Raw genomic sequence first — 16109 nt, forward strand, 5'->3', positions numbered from 1 at the left:
ACCAGCGTTAGACTCACAGACCCAGTTCAGCTGACACACTAAACCATACCATGGCATAGTTTGAACACATGGGTTCCTAGGGAGGAAATGGTGGACACTTGCTCCTCTGGTGCTGCTGCGCTACTATGAAGTAAACCCATGGTTTGGCTTAGTGTGTTGACTCAATGCAGGCTGGTGCTTTGGCATTCCTCCAGAAAAACCATGAACTGTAACCATGGTTTTTCAGCTTGTGATTTCAGTAGAGGGAACAAACCACAAGCCTGGGTTTGGACAACTTACTGAACTTAACTGTGGACTAGCTCACACAGCAGCAACAGGATTAGGAAGAGCAAAGTGAGAGTAATCTCTCTGGCAGCCTGCATGTTTGTGTGTGGTTTAGTGTTACATAAAACCTGTACCATCATTTCAACTGCTGGTTTATCAAACCATGGTTTGCCTTAATGTCAACCTTTGTTATTGTGTGTGCCAATCTAAAGGGGGAAGGGCATTACATCACTGCCTATTCTTGATCCCTTAATCATGGTGCATCATTGTCTCAACAAACATATGATTGTACAATATATATTTGATTTATGGTACAAAATAATAAGCCATCATAACAATTTTACCTATAGAACTCCCCTGTGAATTCAAGGGTTGACATCCAAAACTGGTATACCATATATTAAGAGTCTGACTATGGTGTGAAAATGTTTGACTAGGAAATCTAGGGCAAGAACTGCCTTTATAGGGAGACTATTAGTCTTGGCAGGAAAGGCAGCTTTGGAAGGAGTTCTTTGAGAGATATTATAATTAAAAGCTTTGTTTAAATGTAGGGTTTCCCCCCCCCCACCTTCTGAGGAGTTTAAAGAAATCCCCTCCCTTCCTAAATTGATTACCTCTCAACATCAGAACTCTTTGGCATTAAATACAAACTAAGCAGCCGCCTTGCTGATTTGACTGTTCCTTTCTGTAAAAATGCAAAGTAGGTTTTTAATCTTCTGATTTAGATGTTTTAATAGAAAGGAAATGTTTAACTTGCTTTTGGTTGCAGCTGAACCTGAGTTTAATCCACAAGAAAATTATTAGAGGAAGAGAGAGAGAGAAAGAATGAAACTGAATAGAAATATGTTATTTGCTGGACTAGCTGTTTTAAGTCTCTTGGAATATAATAAATTCCAAGCAGGGTTACTGTTTTTAATAGAAATGACAGCTTGCATTTACACACTTCCTATAATTTTAACTGATGGCTTATACGTGGCAATTTAGTAGTATATTTGTGAACTGGGGCAAAACCACTTGAGTGACGAACTGGATTTCTTGGCCCGTTCAGCTTGCCCAGTATCTCCTTAAAGAGTTGATCCTCTTGGAGTTTTCAAACTCCCTGTGTTCAGTTGGTCCTTCCTATCCTTTTTCCTTTGTGAATCTACCATGGACACTCCATGTCAGACCTGGAGTTTTCAAAGTCTATTTATCCAAAGTGCACCTTCAGCAGATGCTGGTTTCTGACCAAGCCTGTTAGAACACCCTCCAGAACAGCCTCTGCTAGTTTGGTGTTGTCAGATGGGGCTGTTGTAATCCAAAACATCTTGGGAAGGCACCAGAGTTACAAAGGCTACTCTAGGATTTGCCTGACACTCATCCTTTGGCTATCCACTATAAGAAATATTGGGACGTGGGTGGCGCTGTGGCTTAAACCACAGAGCCTAGGACTTGCTGATCAGATGGTCGGCAGTTCGAATCCCCGCGACGGGGTGAGCTCCCGTTGCTGGGTCCCTGCTCCTGCCAACCTAGCAGTTCGAAAGCACATCAAAGTGCAAGTAGATAAATAGGTACTGCTCCGGTGGGAAGGTAAACGGCGTTTCCGTGCACTGCTCTGGTTTGCCAGAAGCAGCTTAGTCATGCTGGCCACATGACCCGGAAGTTGTACACCGGCTCCCTTGGCCAATAAAGCGAGAAAGAAATATTTGGTAACAATGGACAAAATGCTGGGCTTCCTGGGAAGCCTAATGCCATCATTATAATCTGCAGAGTTCAGATTTTTAAAGCCTGTAACCCACTTTTAACCTTAAGCCAGAAATGGGGAGCCTGCGTCCCTCCAGATATGATTGGACTCCCACTCCCATCACCCCCGACCCTTTGACACGTTGGCTGGGGCTGACTGGAGTTTGTAGCCATGGTGTCAGGTACTGGCAGGATGCTGATGAGTGATGACTGGATGGCGATGAGTCAGTGCCAGGAGAAGTGGGGCTTGAGGCTGACTTGGAAGAAGAGATGATCTGGGGTAGCCTGTAGCAGCCAGGAGATGAGAGTCAGAGGCAGAGTCAGAGAAGCTGCAGGATTGGAGAGTGAAGAGCAGGTGCAGAAGGAGAGAAAGAGAGAGAGAGAGATCAGGCTGGCATAGAGTCAGGGGCTTTCACCTCTCCGCTGTCTCCCAGGAACAGTTGAGGTTTGGAGCTGCAGGAGTAGAAACAGGTTGCATGCAGGCACAGCTTGGGTTGGGGAGGTATATAGGCCAAAGTCAGGGGCAGGGCCTCTGTGCAACAACTTCCTCATCGGGTGCACACCTAGGAGTAGCTGGTGGGCATGCCTTTTCCTAAGTTGTAAGAGTACTTTTGACAATGAAGGGTCAACTGTTCGCTCTGGCAGCGCCGTGACACATGGTGGCTGAAGGTGATGGCTCCCCACCTCTGCCTTAACTTGCCACAGGGAACCCACTTTTAAAAAGCAAATGTTCGTCTTTCCCCTCTCTTCCAAGGAACAGGGCTCCCTCTCTCTCTCTCTCTCTCTCTCTCTCTCTCTCTCTCTCTCTCTCTCTCTCTCTCTGTGTGTGTGTGTGTGTGTTTGTACTTTTCAGCCCTGAAGGCTGCGTATGCTTCCCGCGAGTCACATTGCAATGGTGGATGGGGCCAGAGAGAAAAGTGGGCAGAGCAGCGATTGCAAATTTTATTTTTGTACAGGGGGCCAATTTCTAGGTACGCTCACACTCTCCTATCTGTCCTCCATTTAGAAACAGAGATGCTTTAATCCCTTTTAATTGTTTTAAAATGTTGGTTTTTTTTAAGAATAATTTTTTATTAACCGACCAATCACATCAAATCAAACCAAATTACATAAATTTCAAATTACACAGCCGAATTTTAAATTTGTGTTGGGGGTACCCATATTTCAAGTTCCGAAGGGATCCAATCAACTTCTTGCTTCTTACTGCTGTTTTAATGTCCACAAATCTAACCTTATGATGTTCACAGTACTATCCAGTCCTTTCTTATTATTTTTCCACATCTCTTGTTGTTATTTTCATATATTTTTCCTTTCTCTTTGTGACCTCTGATAGTCTCCGCAAGCTGGTTAGAACAGTTTGTAATCCTGTGTGGATATATATTTTTTTTATCCAGTAGCCATATCCAGACGTTTTCCATATAACATCACTTCCATACATCAAAACAGTCTTAGCGTCATTAATCTTCACCAATCTGCCTCCTTTCTCAAAACCTCTGAGGAGATTCACTAGGAATGCAGTCTGAAAACAAATCCGTTCTTCCTCCCAGCTGTAAATCCTTTGGCAAGATGGCGACTCCGAATTAATTGCTGCGCCATGCCCAAAAGCTCTTATTGCTTCTCGGTCTCCATAAAACATACTTTTGGTTAAAGTTTATCTCCACACAGACCTTAATCATCCTGCTTGGGTCAGTTCAACCGACGGTTCTAATGAGGAGGGGTTCTTGTAAATCACATAGAAGGAAAGTAAAAAAGGTTCCCCCCCCCCTTCAGCCCCGTTGTCAACATACCCCGCCTTTGGTGTATCTTCATCGTAAAATATTCCTGTTTCTCCAGCCCGTCGTCTTCTTTCTCAGAGGTCACTTAAATTAGCAGACTTCACTCCCCTTCTTCACTTGAAATATGTGCATTTGCTTCTTTTGTAATTAATTATTCCAAATTGCTGCAGCTAGTGCGCGATCAGAGACAGCGTCCAGGAGAGCCGATGTCCACACGGGGGCATTCTGCCTAGGGCTCTCACCCCCTTCTTTCGAATTAGGGGGTGATTTATGGGCACAGCAGGCAAGGGCAGTGTTCCCCATTTCCTTGGGGCAACAAGGGAGGCTGCCTACTCCCATATCAGCCTCTTAATTACCCCGTGTGGGTCGGAGAGATGGTATTGTCAGCCATCTTCCAATGCGCCCCCTAGTGGCCCCCATGTTTTTTTAAATATTATTTTAATATTTCTAGTAAACTGCTTAAGAAGTTCTGCTACCATCAAGCAGGATATTACTTTTGTTAAGTAAATAAAGATCATGGCAAGCAAGAAGGGTTTTTAGAGTTCAAGGACATACCTCTCCCAGGTGAAACTGCTCAAGGTGGGCTCAAAGTATAGGTGTGGCTTGAGAAAGTCCTGAGGGCCAGAGAGCGAGTGAGCAGTAAATGACTTCATTTAGCCCTTTGTTTCCCCATCTCTCCCCTGATGATGGAGCCATGGACATGATCCAGTTGAGTTGGATCAATGTGAAACGGCAATGCATTAAATCATGCCTGTAGGTCTCTTTCCCTTCTTTCTATCTCTCCCATCTGTTGCCCACCCCATGGACTATCATGTTCTCCCGAGGGCCATGGTTCCTAATGCAAAGTGGCCCTTCCTGGCATCTGGAATGTGGAGATGAAATGCCAAACCACCTTAACCTCCAGTCTGAGTGGTGATCTGCTGACGGACACTCTCACAGGCTTAAGTGTACAGATTTAGAATTCCTTGATGTTACCGTCTCTCCCCACCCCACCCCCCCGGTTATAATACACACTGCATTGACTCCAGCTGGTTGAACTTCATTCCTATTGAAACGAATGGCATGCCGAGCTAGTCCCATTGATTTCAACGAGACCTAAGTTCAAGTAATAACTCAGTCTGGATCCAGCTCACAGGCTAGGGATCCTTCACATGAAACCCCAGAAGCTTATTATGGTGCTGATATGAAAAATCTTAAAATAAGGGAGAACAAGACAGCGGGTGAAAATCCTCCCCCTCTTCCTCCTCCTCCTCCTTGCCAAACTAAAGGGAAAGAAAACATGTAATCAGGACAGTCATCTGATGGATGAAATCTTAGCTGGCTGCTTATATGATGATTAAGTGATTTGGAATCTGCATGCATTTTGCTTTTGAACGAAACAAGAATTCTGGGAGAAGGAGGGCAAAAAACCCAACAACTTACTTTGTGTTTAGGGGGTCTATTTGTCTGCCTCCACAGGTACCATCTTAGAAGGGTCATTTCTGTAGAGAAAAGGGGGGTGGCACACACTATTTGCCTTTTTCATTGTTGATTTTTTAAAAATCCAGTTAATAAGCAACACCTTTTCTAGCCAATGAATAAATGTAGAACTGCAGCCCTATGGTAAAGGACATCCCCTCTTCATTCAGCTTGGTTTGGGGGGAAGTCTGCAGGTGGGAAGGAGGCTTCAGAGTTCTAGTAGCCATTAAAAGCACCTCCCTGAACCTTTTCTCTGCTTGCGTTCACCATATGGATGAAGTACTCAGGAATTCCCAGTGCATTTAAGGTACCACAATGGGATATAGGGAAGGAGGCAATCTTTTAGGTATGCCCAACCCAGACACATCAGCACCACATGGCCTTGTTAGCCTCCAGAAAATGGCACGTTTTGTCTGGCAGGTTTAGAGTTGCTCTGCAGAGAATACTTAAGGATTTCAATGATTTGTCATGCTCATAGGAGAATTCCAAATATTCCCTATATAGCAGCGGTTTTAGATTCATTACTGAAGGCAAAATCTCTCTTCAGCATTTATTGCGTTTGCTGTTGAAGTTGCAAAGTGCTCTGGCTCTGGATATTGCCTGGAAAAAAAAAGAAGTACTGCTGTTTTTCTCTTCTCTGCCGAAAGATGATTGATCAGGCACTCAAACCATCTTGGATTACTCCGATACTTCGCTGGACATGCATTAATTACATGCAGTTCATGGCTCGATTGGGTGAATTGGCCGGCTGTAAAACTGAGCTCCACAGGCCTTCATGAGAAGCTCAAATGTTCAGAAAGTTTCTTCCAAAGCAGCTTCCCCGGCTTGGTGACTTCTAGATGCTTTGGACTACAACTCCTATCAGCTCCAGCAGGAAGGTTTGCGCAGGGAGGGAACAACACACTGGGTTTTAATTCAGGCCACAATTCAGGCTAAGTCGTACCTCCCAGTGTTGGAGGTAGTTTGTCATAAATACCACTTGCTGGGGGAGGCAAGAGTGGAGAGTGCTGTTGCACTCAGTTCCTACTTGTGGGCTTTCCTGTGCAGCAACTGGCTGACCACTGTGCAAAACAAGATGCTGGACTAAAGGAGCCTTTTGGTCTGATCCAGCTGCAGGGCTCTTATTTATGTATTGAATAGCCTTGCATTTTTCTCCAAGGAGCTCACGGTGGTTCACTTGGTTCTCTCCTCCTTCAATCCCCACAGCAACCCTGTGAGGTAGGTTAGGCTGAGAGGCAGTGTGACTGGCCCAAGGTCACCCAGCCAAGGTTTCATGACTAAATAGGGATTTGAACCCTGGTCTCCCATGTCTTAGTCCGGCACTCCAACCACTACACCACACTGGCTCTTCTTGGGTCCTGGAGGATCCCATAGGCAAATGTGAGTGGAGAGAACCATTCCGTCGCTGCATCCTGGCTCGGCACATGTGAGCAAATGCAATCTGATCCAAAGGCAACCAGCTTGAGGCCTGGCAGTTGCTTCTCTGGGCTGGCAATGGGGAAACCTTATTTGGCTGGAGCACCATGTTCCCTTCTGGGCAAGGTTCAGAAGGCCTTCCGCCAGTGGTGGATGGGTGGGTGGGGCCGTAGGAAAAAAGTGGGTGGAGCAATGAATTTAAATTTTACTTTTGCACGGTAGGCTGGTTTCTACACTGATACACCCACTCACACCCTTTGGTATCCTTCACCTAGAAAAGCAAGAGGTGTATGCACAGTTCAAGGACATATTCCAGCCAGGCAAAGTAGCTCTAGGGTCTGAATCAGGTCCAGAGAGGGGAGTGTTCTGGGGGCCAAAGGAAGAGGTGGGGGGGCACATTCAGCCGCATACCTGAAATTCCTCCATGACTGCACTACTGCACCACCCTTAAATCTCCCAGGACTCCTGCCTTGGTGTGACCTTGGCTGGGGTAGACATTCCCAGTCACACTGCCTGCCTTTAATCTGGTGAGCACTGGGCTGTGGTGGGAAATGATAAGCAGCACTCAGACACCCTTCCTTGAGAGATTTCCGGGTTGAAGTTGACCCTCTGCAGCCTTGAGTTTGCAGCAATGTGAAGTTGCCCCCCCCCCTTCTGCTTCAGGTTGGCTTAACCCAAGTTTTCTCGATGCTGTTCTTTCCAAATCTGCCTCCCACCTCCCTGCCTAAATCCGCTCTTGTTATCTAAGCAGAGTGATTAGGTTCTTTACTCCCCTCCTGTGGATGTTGTCAAATAACATGCAGATCCCCCCCAACCTGCTGGGATTACCCTGCAGGCACATTTTAAATGACCCAACAAAGATTGCAGCTGGAAGTGACTTTTCTTTGCCCTTGTTTCCTTCCCCAGATGATTTAGGAAACTTTTTTTTTTTTTTTTTGTATACATAAATACTTCTGGGAAACATTTTGCCTACGTTTATAGAAGTGCAAAAATTGGTTTGGAGTCTGTGGAAATCTATGACTCCCCCTCTCAATTTTTTCTAGTGGTCCTTGAAATTGTTCAGCCATTATTGGAAACTCTCAATGATACTTGACCCATTTAGGGTTTTATTCCCTACCCCAAGTATGCTGGTGTGTGTGTGTGTGTGTGTGTGTGAGAGAGAGAGAGAGAGAGAGAGACACCTTTCCAAGTGACATAACTATACATTGTAAAACTAAATGTTAGCATGTAGTCATTCTCCAGTTGACATTGAGGTCAATGTTGTCAGAGGAGACTGGACTTCTAGCACTGTATAAATTGCTGAAATATCTGGAGATGCAAAGCGCTCATTTCCCTCTCTCACTTGAGTGTAGTAACCAGGGGTGTTGCTAGGTGCTTAAAAAGACTCTGGGCGCAGGCCCATGGCACACATTTGCATAACATTTGCATATGCTAAGATAGATGTAAATTTAGACTGACTTTTACAGGGGAAAAACAAATTGTGCCTCTTGCTGTCAGGGCTTACTGTAGTCTATGGGGTGCAAACAGAATTTCCCTCTGGGCAAATTAAGTTGGTTGTTGATGGGGTCTCAATAGCCCTGGCTTTGTAGCACATCCAGCTCCCTGTAAGCACTTTATTTTAAAAATGTGACCACAAATAAAGGAAAAAAATAGGGTGAGAATTGCAACCATGCATGTTGGCCAAGACCATGTCTCCGACCCTTTCACATGCAACTCATGCCTTAACCTGTAAAGGAAAAGAAGAGAAAGTCATAACAACATTTTACTGTTTCAACATTCTCATAGACCTTACCTGTTCCTGGAAAATAATAAGAAACTTGACATATAGAATCATAGAATCATAGAGTTGGAAGAGACCACAAGGGCCATCGAGTCCAACCCCCTGCCAAGCAGGAAACACCATCAGAGCACTCCTGACATATGGTTGTCAAGCCTCTGCTTAAAGACCTCCAAAGAAGGAGATTCCACCACACTCCTTGGCAGCAAATTCCACTGTCAAACAGCTCTTACTGTCAGGAAGTTCTTCCTAATGTTTAGGTGGAATCTTCTTTCTTGTAGTTTGGATCCATTGCTCCGTGTCCGCTTCTCTGGAGCAGCAGAAAACAACCTTTCTCCCTCCTCTATGTGACATCCTTTTATATATTTGAACATGGCTATCTTATCACCCCTTAACCTCCTCTTCTCCAGGCTAAACATGCCCAGCTCCCTTAGCTGTTCCTCATAAGGCATCGTTTCCAGGCCTTTGACCATTTTGGTTGCCCTCCTCTGGACACGTTCCAGTTTGTCAGTGTCCTTCTTGAACTGTGGTGCCCAGAACTGGACACAGTACTCCAGGTGAGGTCTGACCAGAGCAGAATACAGTGGCACTATTACTTCCCTTGATCTAGATGCTATACTCCTATTGATGCAGCCCAGAATTGCATTGGCTTTTTTAGCTGCCGCGTCACACTGTTGGCTCATGTCAAGTTTGTGGTCAACCAAGACTCCTAGATCCTTTTCACATGTACTGCTCTCAAGCCAGGTGTCCCCCATCTTGTATTTGTGCCTCTCATTTTTTTTGCCCAAGTGCAATACTTTACATTTCTCCCTGTTAAAATTCATCTTGTTAGTTTTGGCCCAGTTCTCTAATCTGTCAAGGTCGTTTTGAAGTGTGATCCTGTCCTCTGGGGTGTTAGCCACCCCTCCCAGTTTGGTGTCATCTGCAAATTTGATCAGGATGCCCTTGAGTCCATCATCCAAGTCGTTGATAAAGATGTTGAATAAGACCGGGCCCAAGACAGAACCCTGTGGCACCCACTAGCCACTCTTCTCCAGGATGAAGAGGAACCATTGATGAGCACCCTTTGGGTTCGGTCAGTCAGCCAGTTACAAATCCACTGAGTGGTAGCATAGTCAAGACCGCATTTTACCAGCTTCTTTACAAGAATATCATGGGGCACCTTGTCAAATGCCTTGCTGAAATCAAGGTAGGCTACATCCACTGCGTTCCCTTCATCTACCAGGCTTGTAATTCTGTCAAAAAACGAGATCAGGTTAGTCTGACATGACTTATTTTTCAGAAATCCATGCTGACTATTGGTGATCACAGCATTCCTTTCTAGGTGCTCACAGACTGTTTGCTTAATGATCTGCTCCAGAATCTTCCCTGGTATTGATGTCAGACTGACTGGGCGGTAATTATTTGGGTCCTCTCTTTTCCTCTTTTTGAAAATAGGGACAACATTTGCCCTCCTCCAGTCTGCCGGGACTTCGCCTGTTCTCCAGGAATTCTCAAAGATGACTGCCAGTGGTTCTGAGATCACATCTGCTAGTTCTTTAATACTCTTGGATGCAGTTCATCTGGCCCTGGAGACTTGAATACATCTAAACTAGCCAAGTATTCTTGTACTATCTCCTTAGTTATTCTGGGCTGTGTTTCCTTTGCTGAATCATTTGCTTCAAATTCTTCAGGTCGGGCATTGTTTTCTTTATCGGAGAAGACTGAGGCAAAGAAGGCATTGAGGAGTTCAGCCCTTTCTGTGTCCCCTGTTTGCATTTCACCATCTTCTCCTCTGAGTGACCCCACTGTTTCTTTGTTCTTCCTTTTGCTACGAACATACCCATAAAAGCCTTTTTTGTTGCCTTTAACCTCTCTAGCAAGCCTGAGTTCATTCTGTGCTTTAGCTTTTCTGACTTCGTGTCTACACGTGCTGGCTATTTGTTTGAATTCCTCTTTGGTGGTTTCCCCCTTTTCCATTTTTTGTACGCATCCTTTTTTAATCTTAACTCAGTTAAAAGTTCTTTAGATAGCCACCCTGGCTTCTTTAGGCACCTTCCATGTTTCCGTCTCATTGGTATTGCCTGACGTTGTGCTTTTACTATCTCCCTCTTAACAAACTCCCAGCCATCATGAACTCCCTTTCCTTTTAGTATTACTGTCCATGGGATCTCACCCAGCACTTCCCTAAGTTTTATGAAGTCGGCTTTCTTAAAGTCAAGAAATTGAGTCCTAATATGCTTGGCTGCTCCTTTCCGCTGTATAGTAAACTTCAGAAGAGCATGATCACTCGCGCCTAATGATGCTTCCACTTCTACCCCACTAACCAGGTCATCAACATTGGTTAGGACCAGATCTAAAATGGCTGTTCCTCTTGTTGCTTCTCCCACTTTCTGGACAATGAAGTTGTCTGCAAGGCCAGTGAGGAATCTGTTTGACCTTATGCTCTTGGCTGAGTTTGACATCCAACAAATATCCGGGTAATTGAAGTCCCCCATTACTACTATCTCCCTTCCTTTTGCATGCTTGGCCATCTGTTCCAGGAAGGCATCATCTATGTCCTCCGTTTGGCTTGGGGATCTATAGTAAACTCCCACAATGAGGTCACTGTTATTCTTCTCTCCCTTAATTTTGACCCAAATGCTCTCACTTTGGCTTTGAGGTTCTAAATCTTGGATCTCTTCACAGGTATACACATCCCTGACATATAACGCCACTCCTCCTCCTTTCTTGTCTGGTCTGTTTCTCAGAAATAGATTGTATCCCCCCATTATTACATTCCAATCGTGGGACTTATCCCACCAGGTTTCCGTGATGCCTATTATGTCATATTTAGTTTGCTGTACCAAGAGCTCAAGCTCATCTTGTTTATTTCCCATGCTTTGTGCATTAGTGTACAGACATTGAAGTCCATTAATCATTCCCCCGTGTCTCTTATTTAAGGATTTTTTCCTCCCACCACTAGGTCTGCGTGCTGTTTGCTCCATTTGGTCTATGACATTTGGATGATCATCTTCATCAATTGATAGACTCCTACCTTCAGGGAGCACTGTCTCCCTCCCCCACATTAGTCAGTTTAAAGCCCTCCTGATGAGGTTTCTGAGATTTTTGGCAAAAACATTTCTCCCAACCGTTGTGAGGTGCAGCCCATCGCTTGCCAGAAGTCCATCTTCAAGAAACTGCAGTCCGTGATCTAAGAATCCAAACCGTTCCTGTTTACACCATTTGCGAAGCCAGCTGTTCACTTCCACTATTTTTCCCTCTCTCCCTGGGCCACGTCGTTCAACTGGGAGGACAGATGAGATGACAATTTGTGCATTTAATTGCTTCAATTTCCTGCCCAGAGCCTCGTAGTCTCTTTTGATCTTCTGGAGGCTATTGCTTGCAGTGTCATTGGTTCCCACATGAACCAAGAGGAAGGGGTATTTGTCAGTGGGTTTTATGATTCCTTGCAGTCGTTCAGTTACATCTTGGATCTTAGCCCCGGGGAGACAGCACACTTCCCGAGACATCTTGTCAGGCCCACAGATCACTGCTTCTGTTCCCCTCAGTAGGGAATCCCCTATCACCACTACATGCCTCCTCTTAGGTTTGGTCGGGGTTCTTCCGTGAGCTGTCCATTCCAAGGTCGCCTGCACATTCCCTGAGGACTGACTTTGCTGCTCGTCTTCATATACCTGATCGACTGTAATGAGGGAGAGATCCTCAAATGGAGTCTGCTCTTTGTCTTCCATGCTAGGGGAGAGGACCTCAAAGCGATTGTGTATTTCTAAACAATCAGAGCAAACCCTGGGCCTCCTACTTCTTTGAGTCACGTTTCTCCATGTATCTGGCTCCTGTGTTGGTGAACTAGCCTCCTTCTCAGGGGAGTCCCCTGTCTCCTCCTTGGTGGAGACGGTGTGCTCTGTTGCTTCCAAGAAGAGCTCCAGCTCTCTAATTCTTTGGAGCGTAGCTACACGTTCCTCCAGTTGCTGGACTTTGTCTTTTAAGAGGGCAATCAACATGCAATTGCTGCAGGTAAAGCTGCCTGCAACCTTTGGCAAGATGGCAAACATTGCTCAGGAACCGCAGACGACTGCAGCTGTTCCCTCCCCCTCCATCTTGAGAACGTGTCGTTGGGGGTGGCTACAGCGGTCCTCCATCATAAAAAGCGTGAAGACAGGACAAGTAACTCCCCCCACAAAAAAACCCTAGGTCTCCCCCAACAAACGTTTGAGACTAGCTCCCCTAAATCTAAAAGATGGATCAAACGCGCCGCTGCCCTGCAAGCTCTGATAAGCTCCTCCCACAGCTAATCACCTGCCTCAACAGAAACCCTGCCCCCTCTGACCTTTGCACAGGGAGAGCAGCTAATCAGCCACAAAGAAACACACACACGCACACACACACACACAAGAAAACCCTTTTTGCTCCTTCTTCAACTGCTGTCCTGCTATACTGAGTTTCAATATTTAATGTATTAATGTGCTGCAAATGTATGGTTGCAAATATAAGCATTTTTTTAAAAAAGCTTTTTAAGCTTTGAAAATGGGAGGGGAAGGAGATCTGGGTCCGAGTGCAAAAGATTCTGAACCAACCCCCTACTGATGCTTCTGGTGGCAACAAGTTCAGGGGATATCTCTATGGGTCCATGGTTCTGTGTCACTTTACTTTTGGAAATGTTGGTTGCAACATGCTACTTCTGCGCTTTGAAGGAGCGGAATGCAGATGCCCCCTGCAACTTGCTACACACTTGTTCCAACCTGTTCTTTGTTAAGCTTGTTGGTTGTTCTTGTGTAGGCAAGTCAAAGTATCTGGCCAGCCAGAGGTGGAGGGAGGTTCAAGGTGCCAGTCTCTCTTGAGGTCCACCCACACCACCCACCTGTCCCTTGACCCAAACACTCACTCTGCCTACATTTGTACTACTGTATTTATTTACAAGGCTTGCAATCGTTTGCACTATTCATTTCCAAGTTATTTACTATTTGTTCACAATAATTTGTACTGTAGTTGGGATCTGTCTATTTCGAGACAATGGAGTGTGCCTCCTGGGGTGAAGTCAAACCATTGTGTTAAGAGCACTGAAGTGACCTCCCCGGGGTACAAGCCTGGGTGCAGTGTGTGTGGAAGTCCTGGGCTGCCCACACGACAAGAGCCCCGTCTCGGCCTCGCTGATGTCGTCCAAAGGAAAGCAGAGCAATACATTTGACACTGGCTTGGCTGCAGGAATTGCCGGAAGGAGGCGTACAAGGTGCCATCCAGCCACCTTAGGAACTCCACTTCAGATTTGTGTAGGGTTTTCTCCTTGGTTTGTACTATTTATTTACTATTTGTATGCTCATCATTTGCTATTTATTTGCAATCGTTTGTGCTCTTTATTTCCTGTTTGTTTGCGCAAGGGAAGTCTCCTTGTCCATGGTGTGAGCCAGGGCCAAGCAGGGATTTTGCTGCCCTCCCAACTCACAGCTGCTTTGTGGAAAGTGTGTCTGAATTGCAAATAACTGAATGGCAAGAAAGGGGGGGGAGAGCAGTTTCTGCTATGCCCGAGCCCTTCCTCCTTGGGCCAGGGACATTCCCTTCAGGGGTTCCCCAGTTCTTCCTTGGGCTTCTTCCATCCTGATCTGTAAAAGCAGCCACCATCTCTGCTTCCTGCCTCTTTGCTGGAGGGGCTGGTTGTGAGGCAAACTCTGCAATAGCTGCTGGGGCAAGGGGCTGGGGGGCTGGGGAGAAAGCCGAAATCAGCAGTTTTATTTTTAAACCAAAGCACCTGTCAAAGCCATGTGACAAATTGACTGGCCTTTCTCTCCCCCCCTGCCCACCCTCGAGGCTTCAGTAATTGAATCATAAACTTGGTGAAGTTCGTAATGTCACTGTTTCAAATGAAGATTTTTTTAAAAAAAAAGTTGGTTCATTTAAATCTCAAATGTGGGCTTCCTTTTGTTTTCGTTTTGTGGGTGCTTAGCTATAATTGAGATCTTTTCCTGAGCCTGCCCACCCCCCTCCGGCCTCCAAGGCTGAACACTGTTGGGCAAACAACGAATCCCTGAAGTCTGTTAAGAAAGAAAACAGAGAACTTTGCAATTTAAGCTTTGCACACCTATTTCCAAGTTAATTGTTTTCCAATCTGATGTATAGCAGCTACATTTTCTCTGCCTTTTGATTAATAGCTTTGCTAATTATGTGGCAAGGAGAGATGGCTGGATAGATTTTAGACTTCTCTTGATAACGTCCAAAGGGTTAGCCATGCTAGTGTCTTGCAGCAAAAAGATCAAAGGATCTTGTGGCACTTGAAATGACATGGGGATTTATGAAGGCATAAACTTTTGTGGGCAGCAGTCTCCTTCATCAGATGCATGGAGTGTTGAGTTGTGTGTGTGTGTGTGTGTGCGCGCGCGCACCAGGAGGAATTGTAAAAAGTGAGGCCAGAGGAAGATTGACTGCCCAGGCTGCTCTGCCATGGACCTTTAAGTGGCCGTCTTAGGCTGAAGGAGCCAATCTGTGGTGCCAATCTGCTGAATTAAAAGTCTGCGTCAATAGATTCAATGATAAAACTTGTAGGCTGAGCTGGGAGAAGGGTGTTTTAGCACACAGAACCATGCAATTGTAGAGTTGGAAGGGACCCTGAGAGTCATCTAGTTCAACTCCCTGCAATGCAGGAATCTCAGCTAAAGCATCCATGACAGATGGCCATCCAACCTCTGCTTAAAAACCTCCAAGGAAGGAGAGCCCACAACGTCCCGAGGGAGATCATTCTACTGCCAAACAGCTCTTACTGTCAAAAAGTTATTCCTGATGTTTAGTTGGAATCTCCTTTCTTGTAACTTGGAAGTCATTGGCTTGAGTCCTACCCTCCAGAGCAAGAGCAAACAAGCTTGTTCTCTCTTCCATGTGACAGCCCTTGAGATATTTAAAGATGGCTATCATATCCCCTCTCAGTCTCCTCTTTTCCGGGCTAGGCATACCCAGCTCCTTCAACTGCTCCTCATAAGGCTTGGTTTCCCTTCTTGTGGTTTCTAGCAACTGGTATTCAAGAAGCATTACTGCCTCTTTCTGTCCCTGTTCAACATTTGCAAGTTGCATGTTAGTTTAGAGCAGGGGTCACCAACCTAAGGTCCATGGGCCGGAAGTGGCCTGTGGAGGTTTCTTTGAGTGGCCCACGAGCTCCCCCCAAACTGAGATGCCCGCCCGTGCGCTGCACTAAACCAGCGCAACGCGGGGACTCACTTCCGTGGTGCCAGAAATTGTGTCTGTGCATGTGCAGAAGCTGAAAAATGCAGCTGTGCATGTGGTCCCTTGTGCGATCTTTCCGGATCCAGCCCAGGCAAGATATATATATATATAAAATGATATTTATTAAGAATTTTAAAGTTACAGAAAAAACAAAGAGAAAAAGAAGAAAAAAAAAACAAGGGAAAAACAAACAGCAATCAAACAATACAAATCGATAAAAATCAAAAACAAAAAACAAAAACAAAACACATAACACATCAAAATCAAAATCAAAAAACAAAAATAAACCACAAAAATTTAAAAACAGATCCAATATTCCCAAATCCTTAACTGTCATTACCTTATTTCATCGACCTCCTCACACCTCCCTTTTTTGTATTCTAGTTATTAATTATCACAGCAAATCCTTCCCATTTTTCATAATATTCTGTCATTAAATTACCTTAATCTATTTTAACCTTATCTTACTATAAAAAACCCTAAAACTTAAAACTTAAATCTTATTTATACCA

General features: G+C 45.2%; 1 protein-coding gene across 3 annotated transcripts in view; it reads left to right on the forward strand.

Moving 5' to 3' along the window:
* Positions 1–16109, forward strand: part of CAMTA1 (calmodulin binding transcription activator 1) — a 713455-nt gene that overhangs the window by 50201 nt on the left and 647145 nt on the right. The window lies entirely within an intron of this gene.

The sequence above is a fragment of the Podarcis pityusensis genome (assembly GCF_964106645.2).
Source record: "Podarcis pityusensis genome assembly, chromosome: 8".
Lineage (NCBI taxonomy): Eukaryota > Metazoa > Chordata > Lepidosauria > Squamata > Lacertidae > Podarcis > Podarcis pityusensis.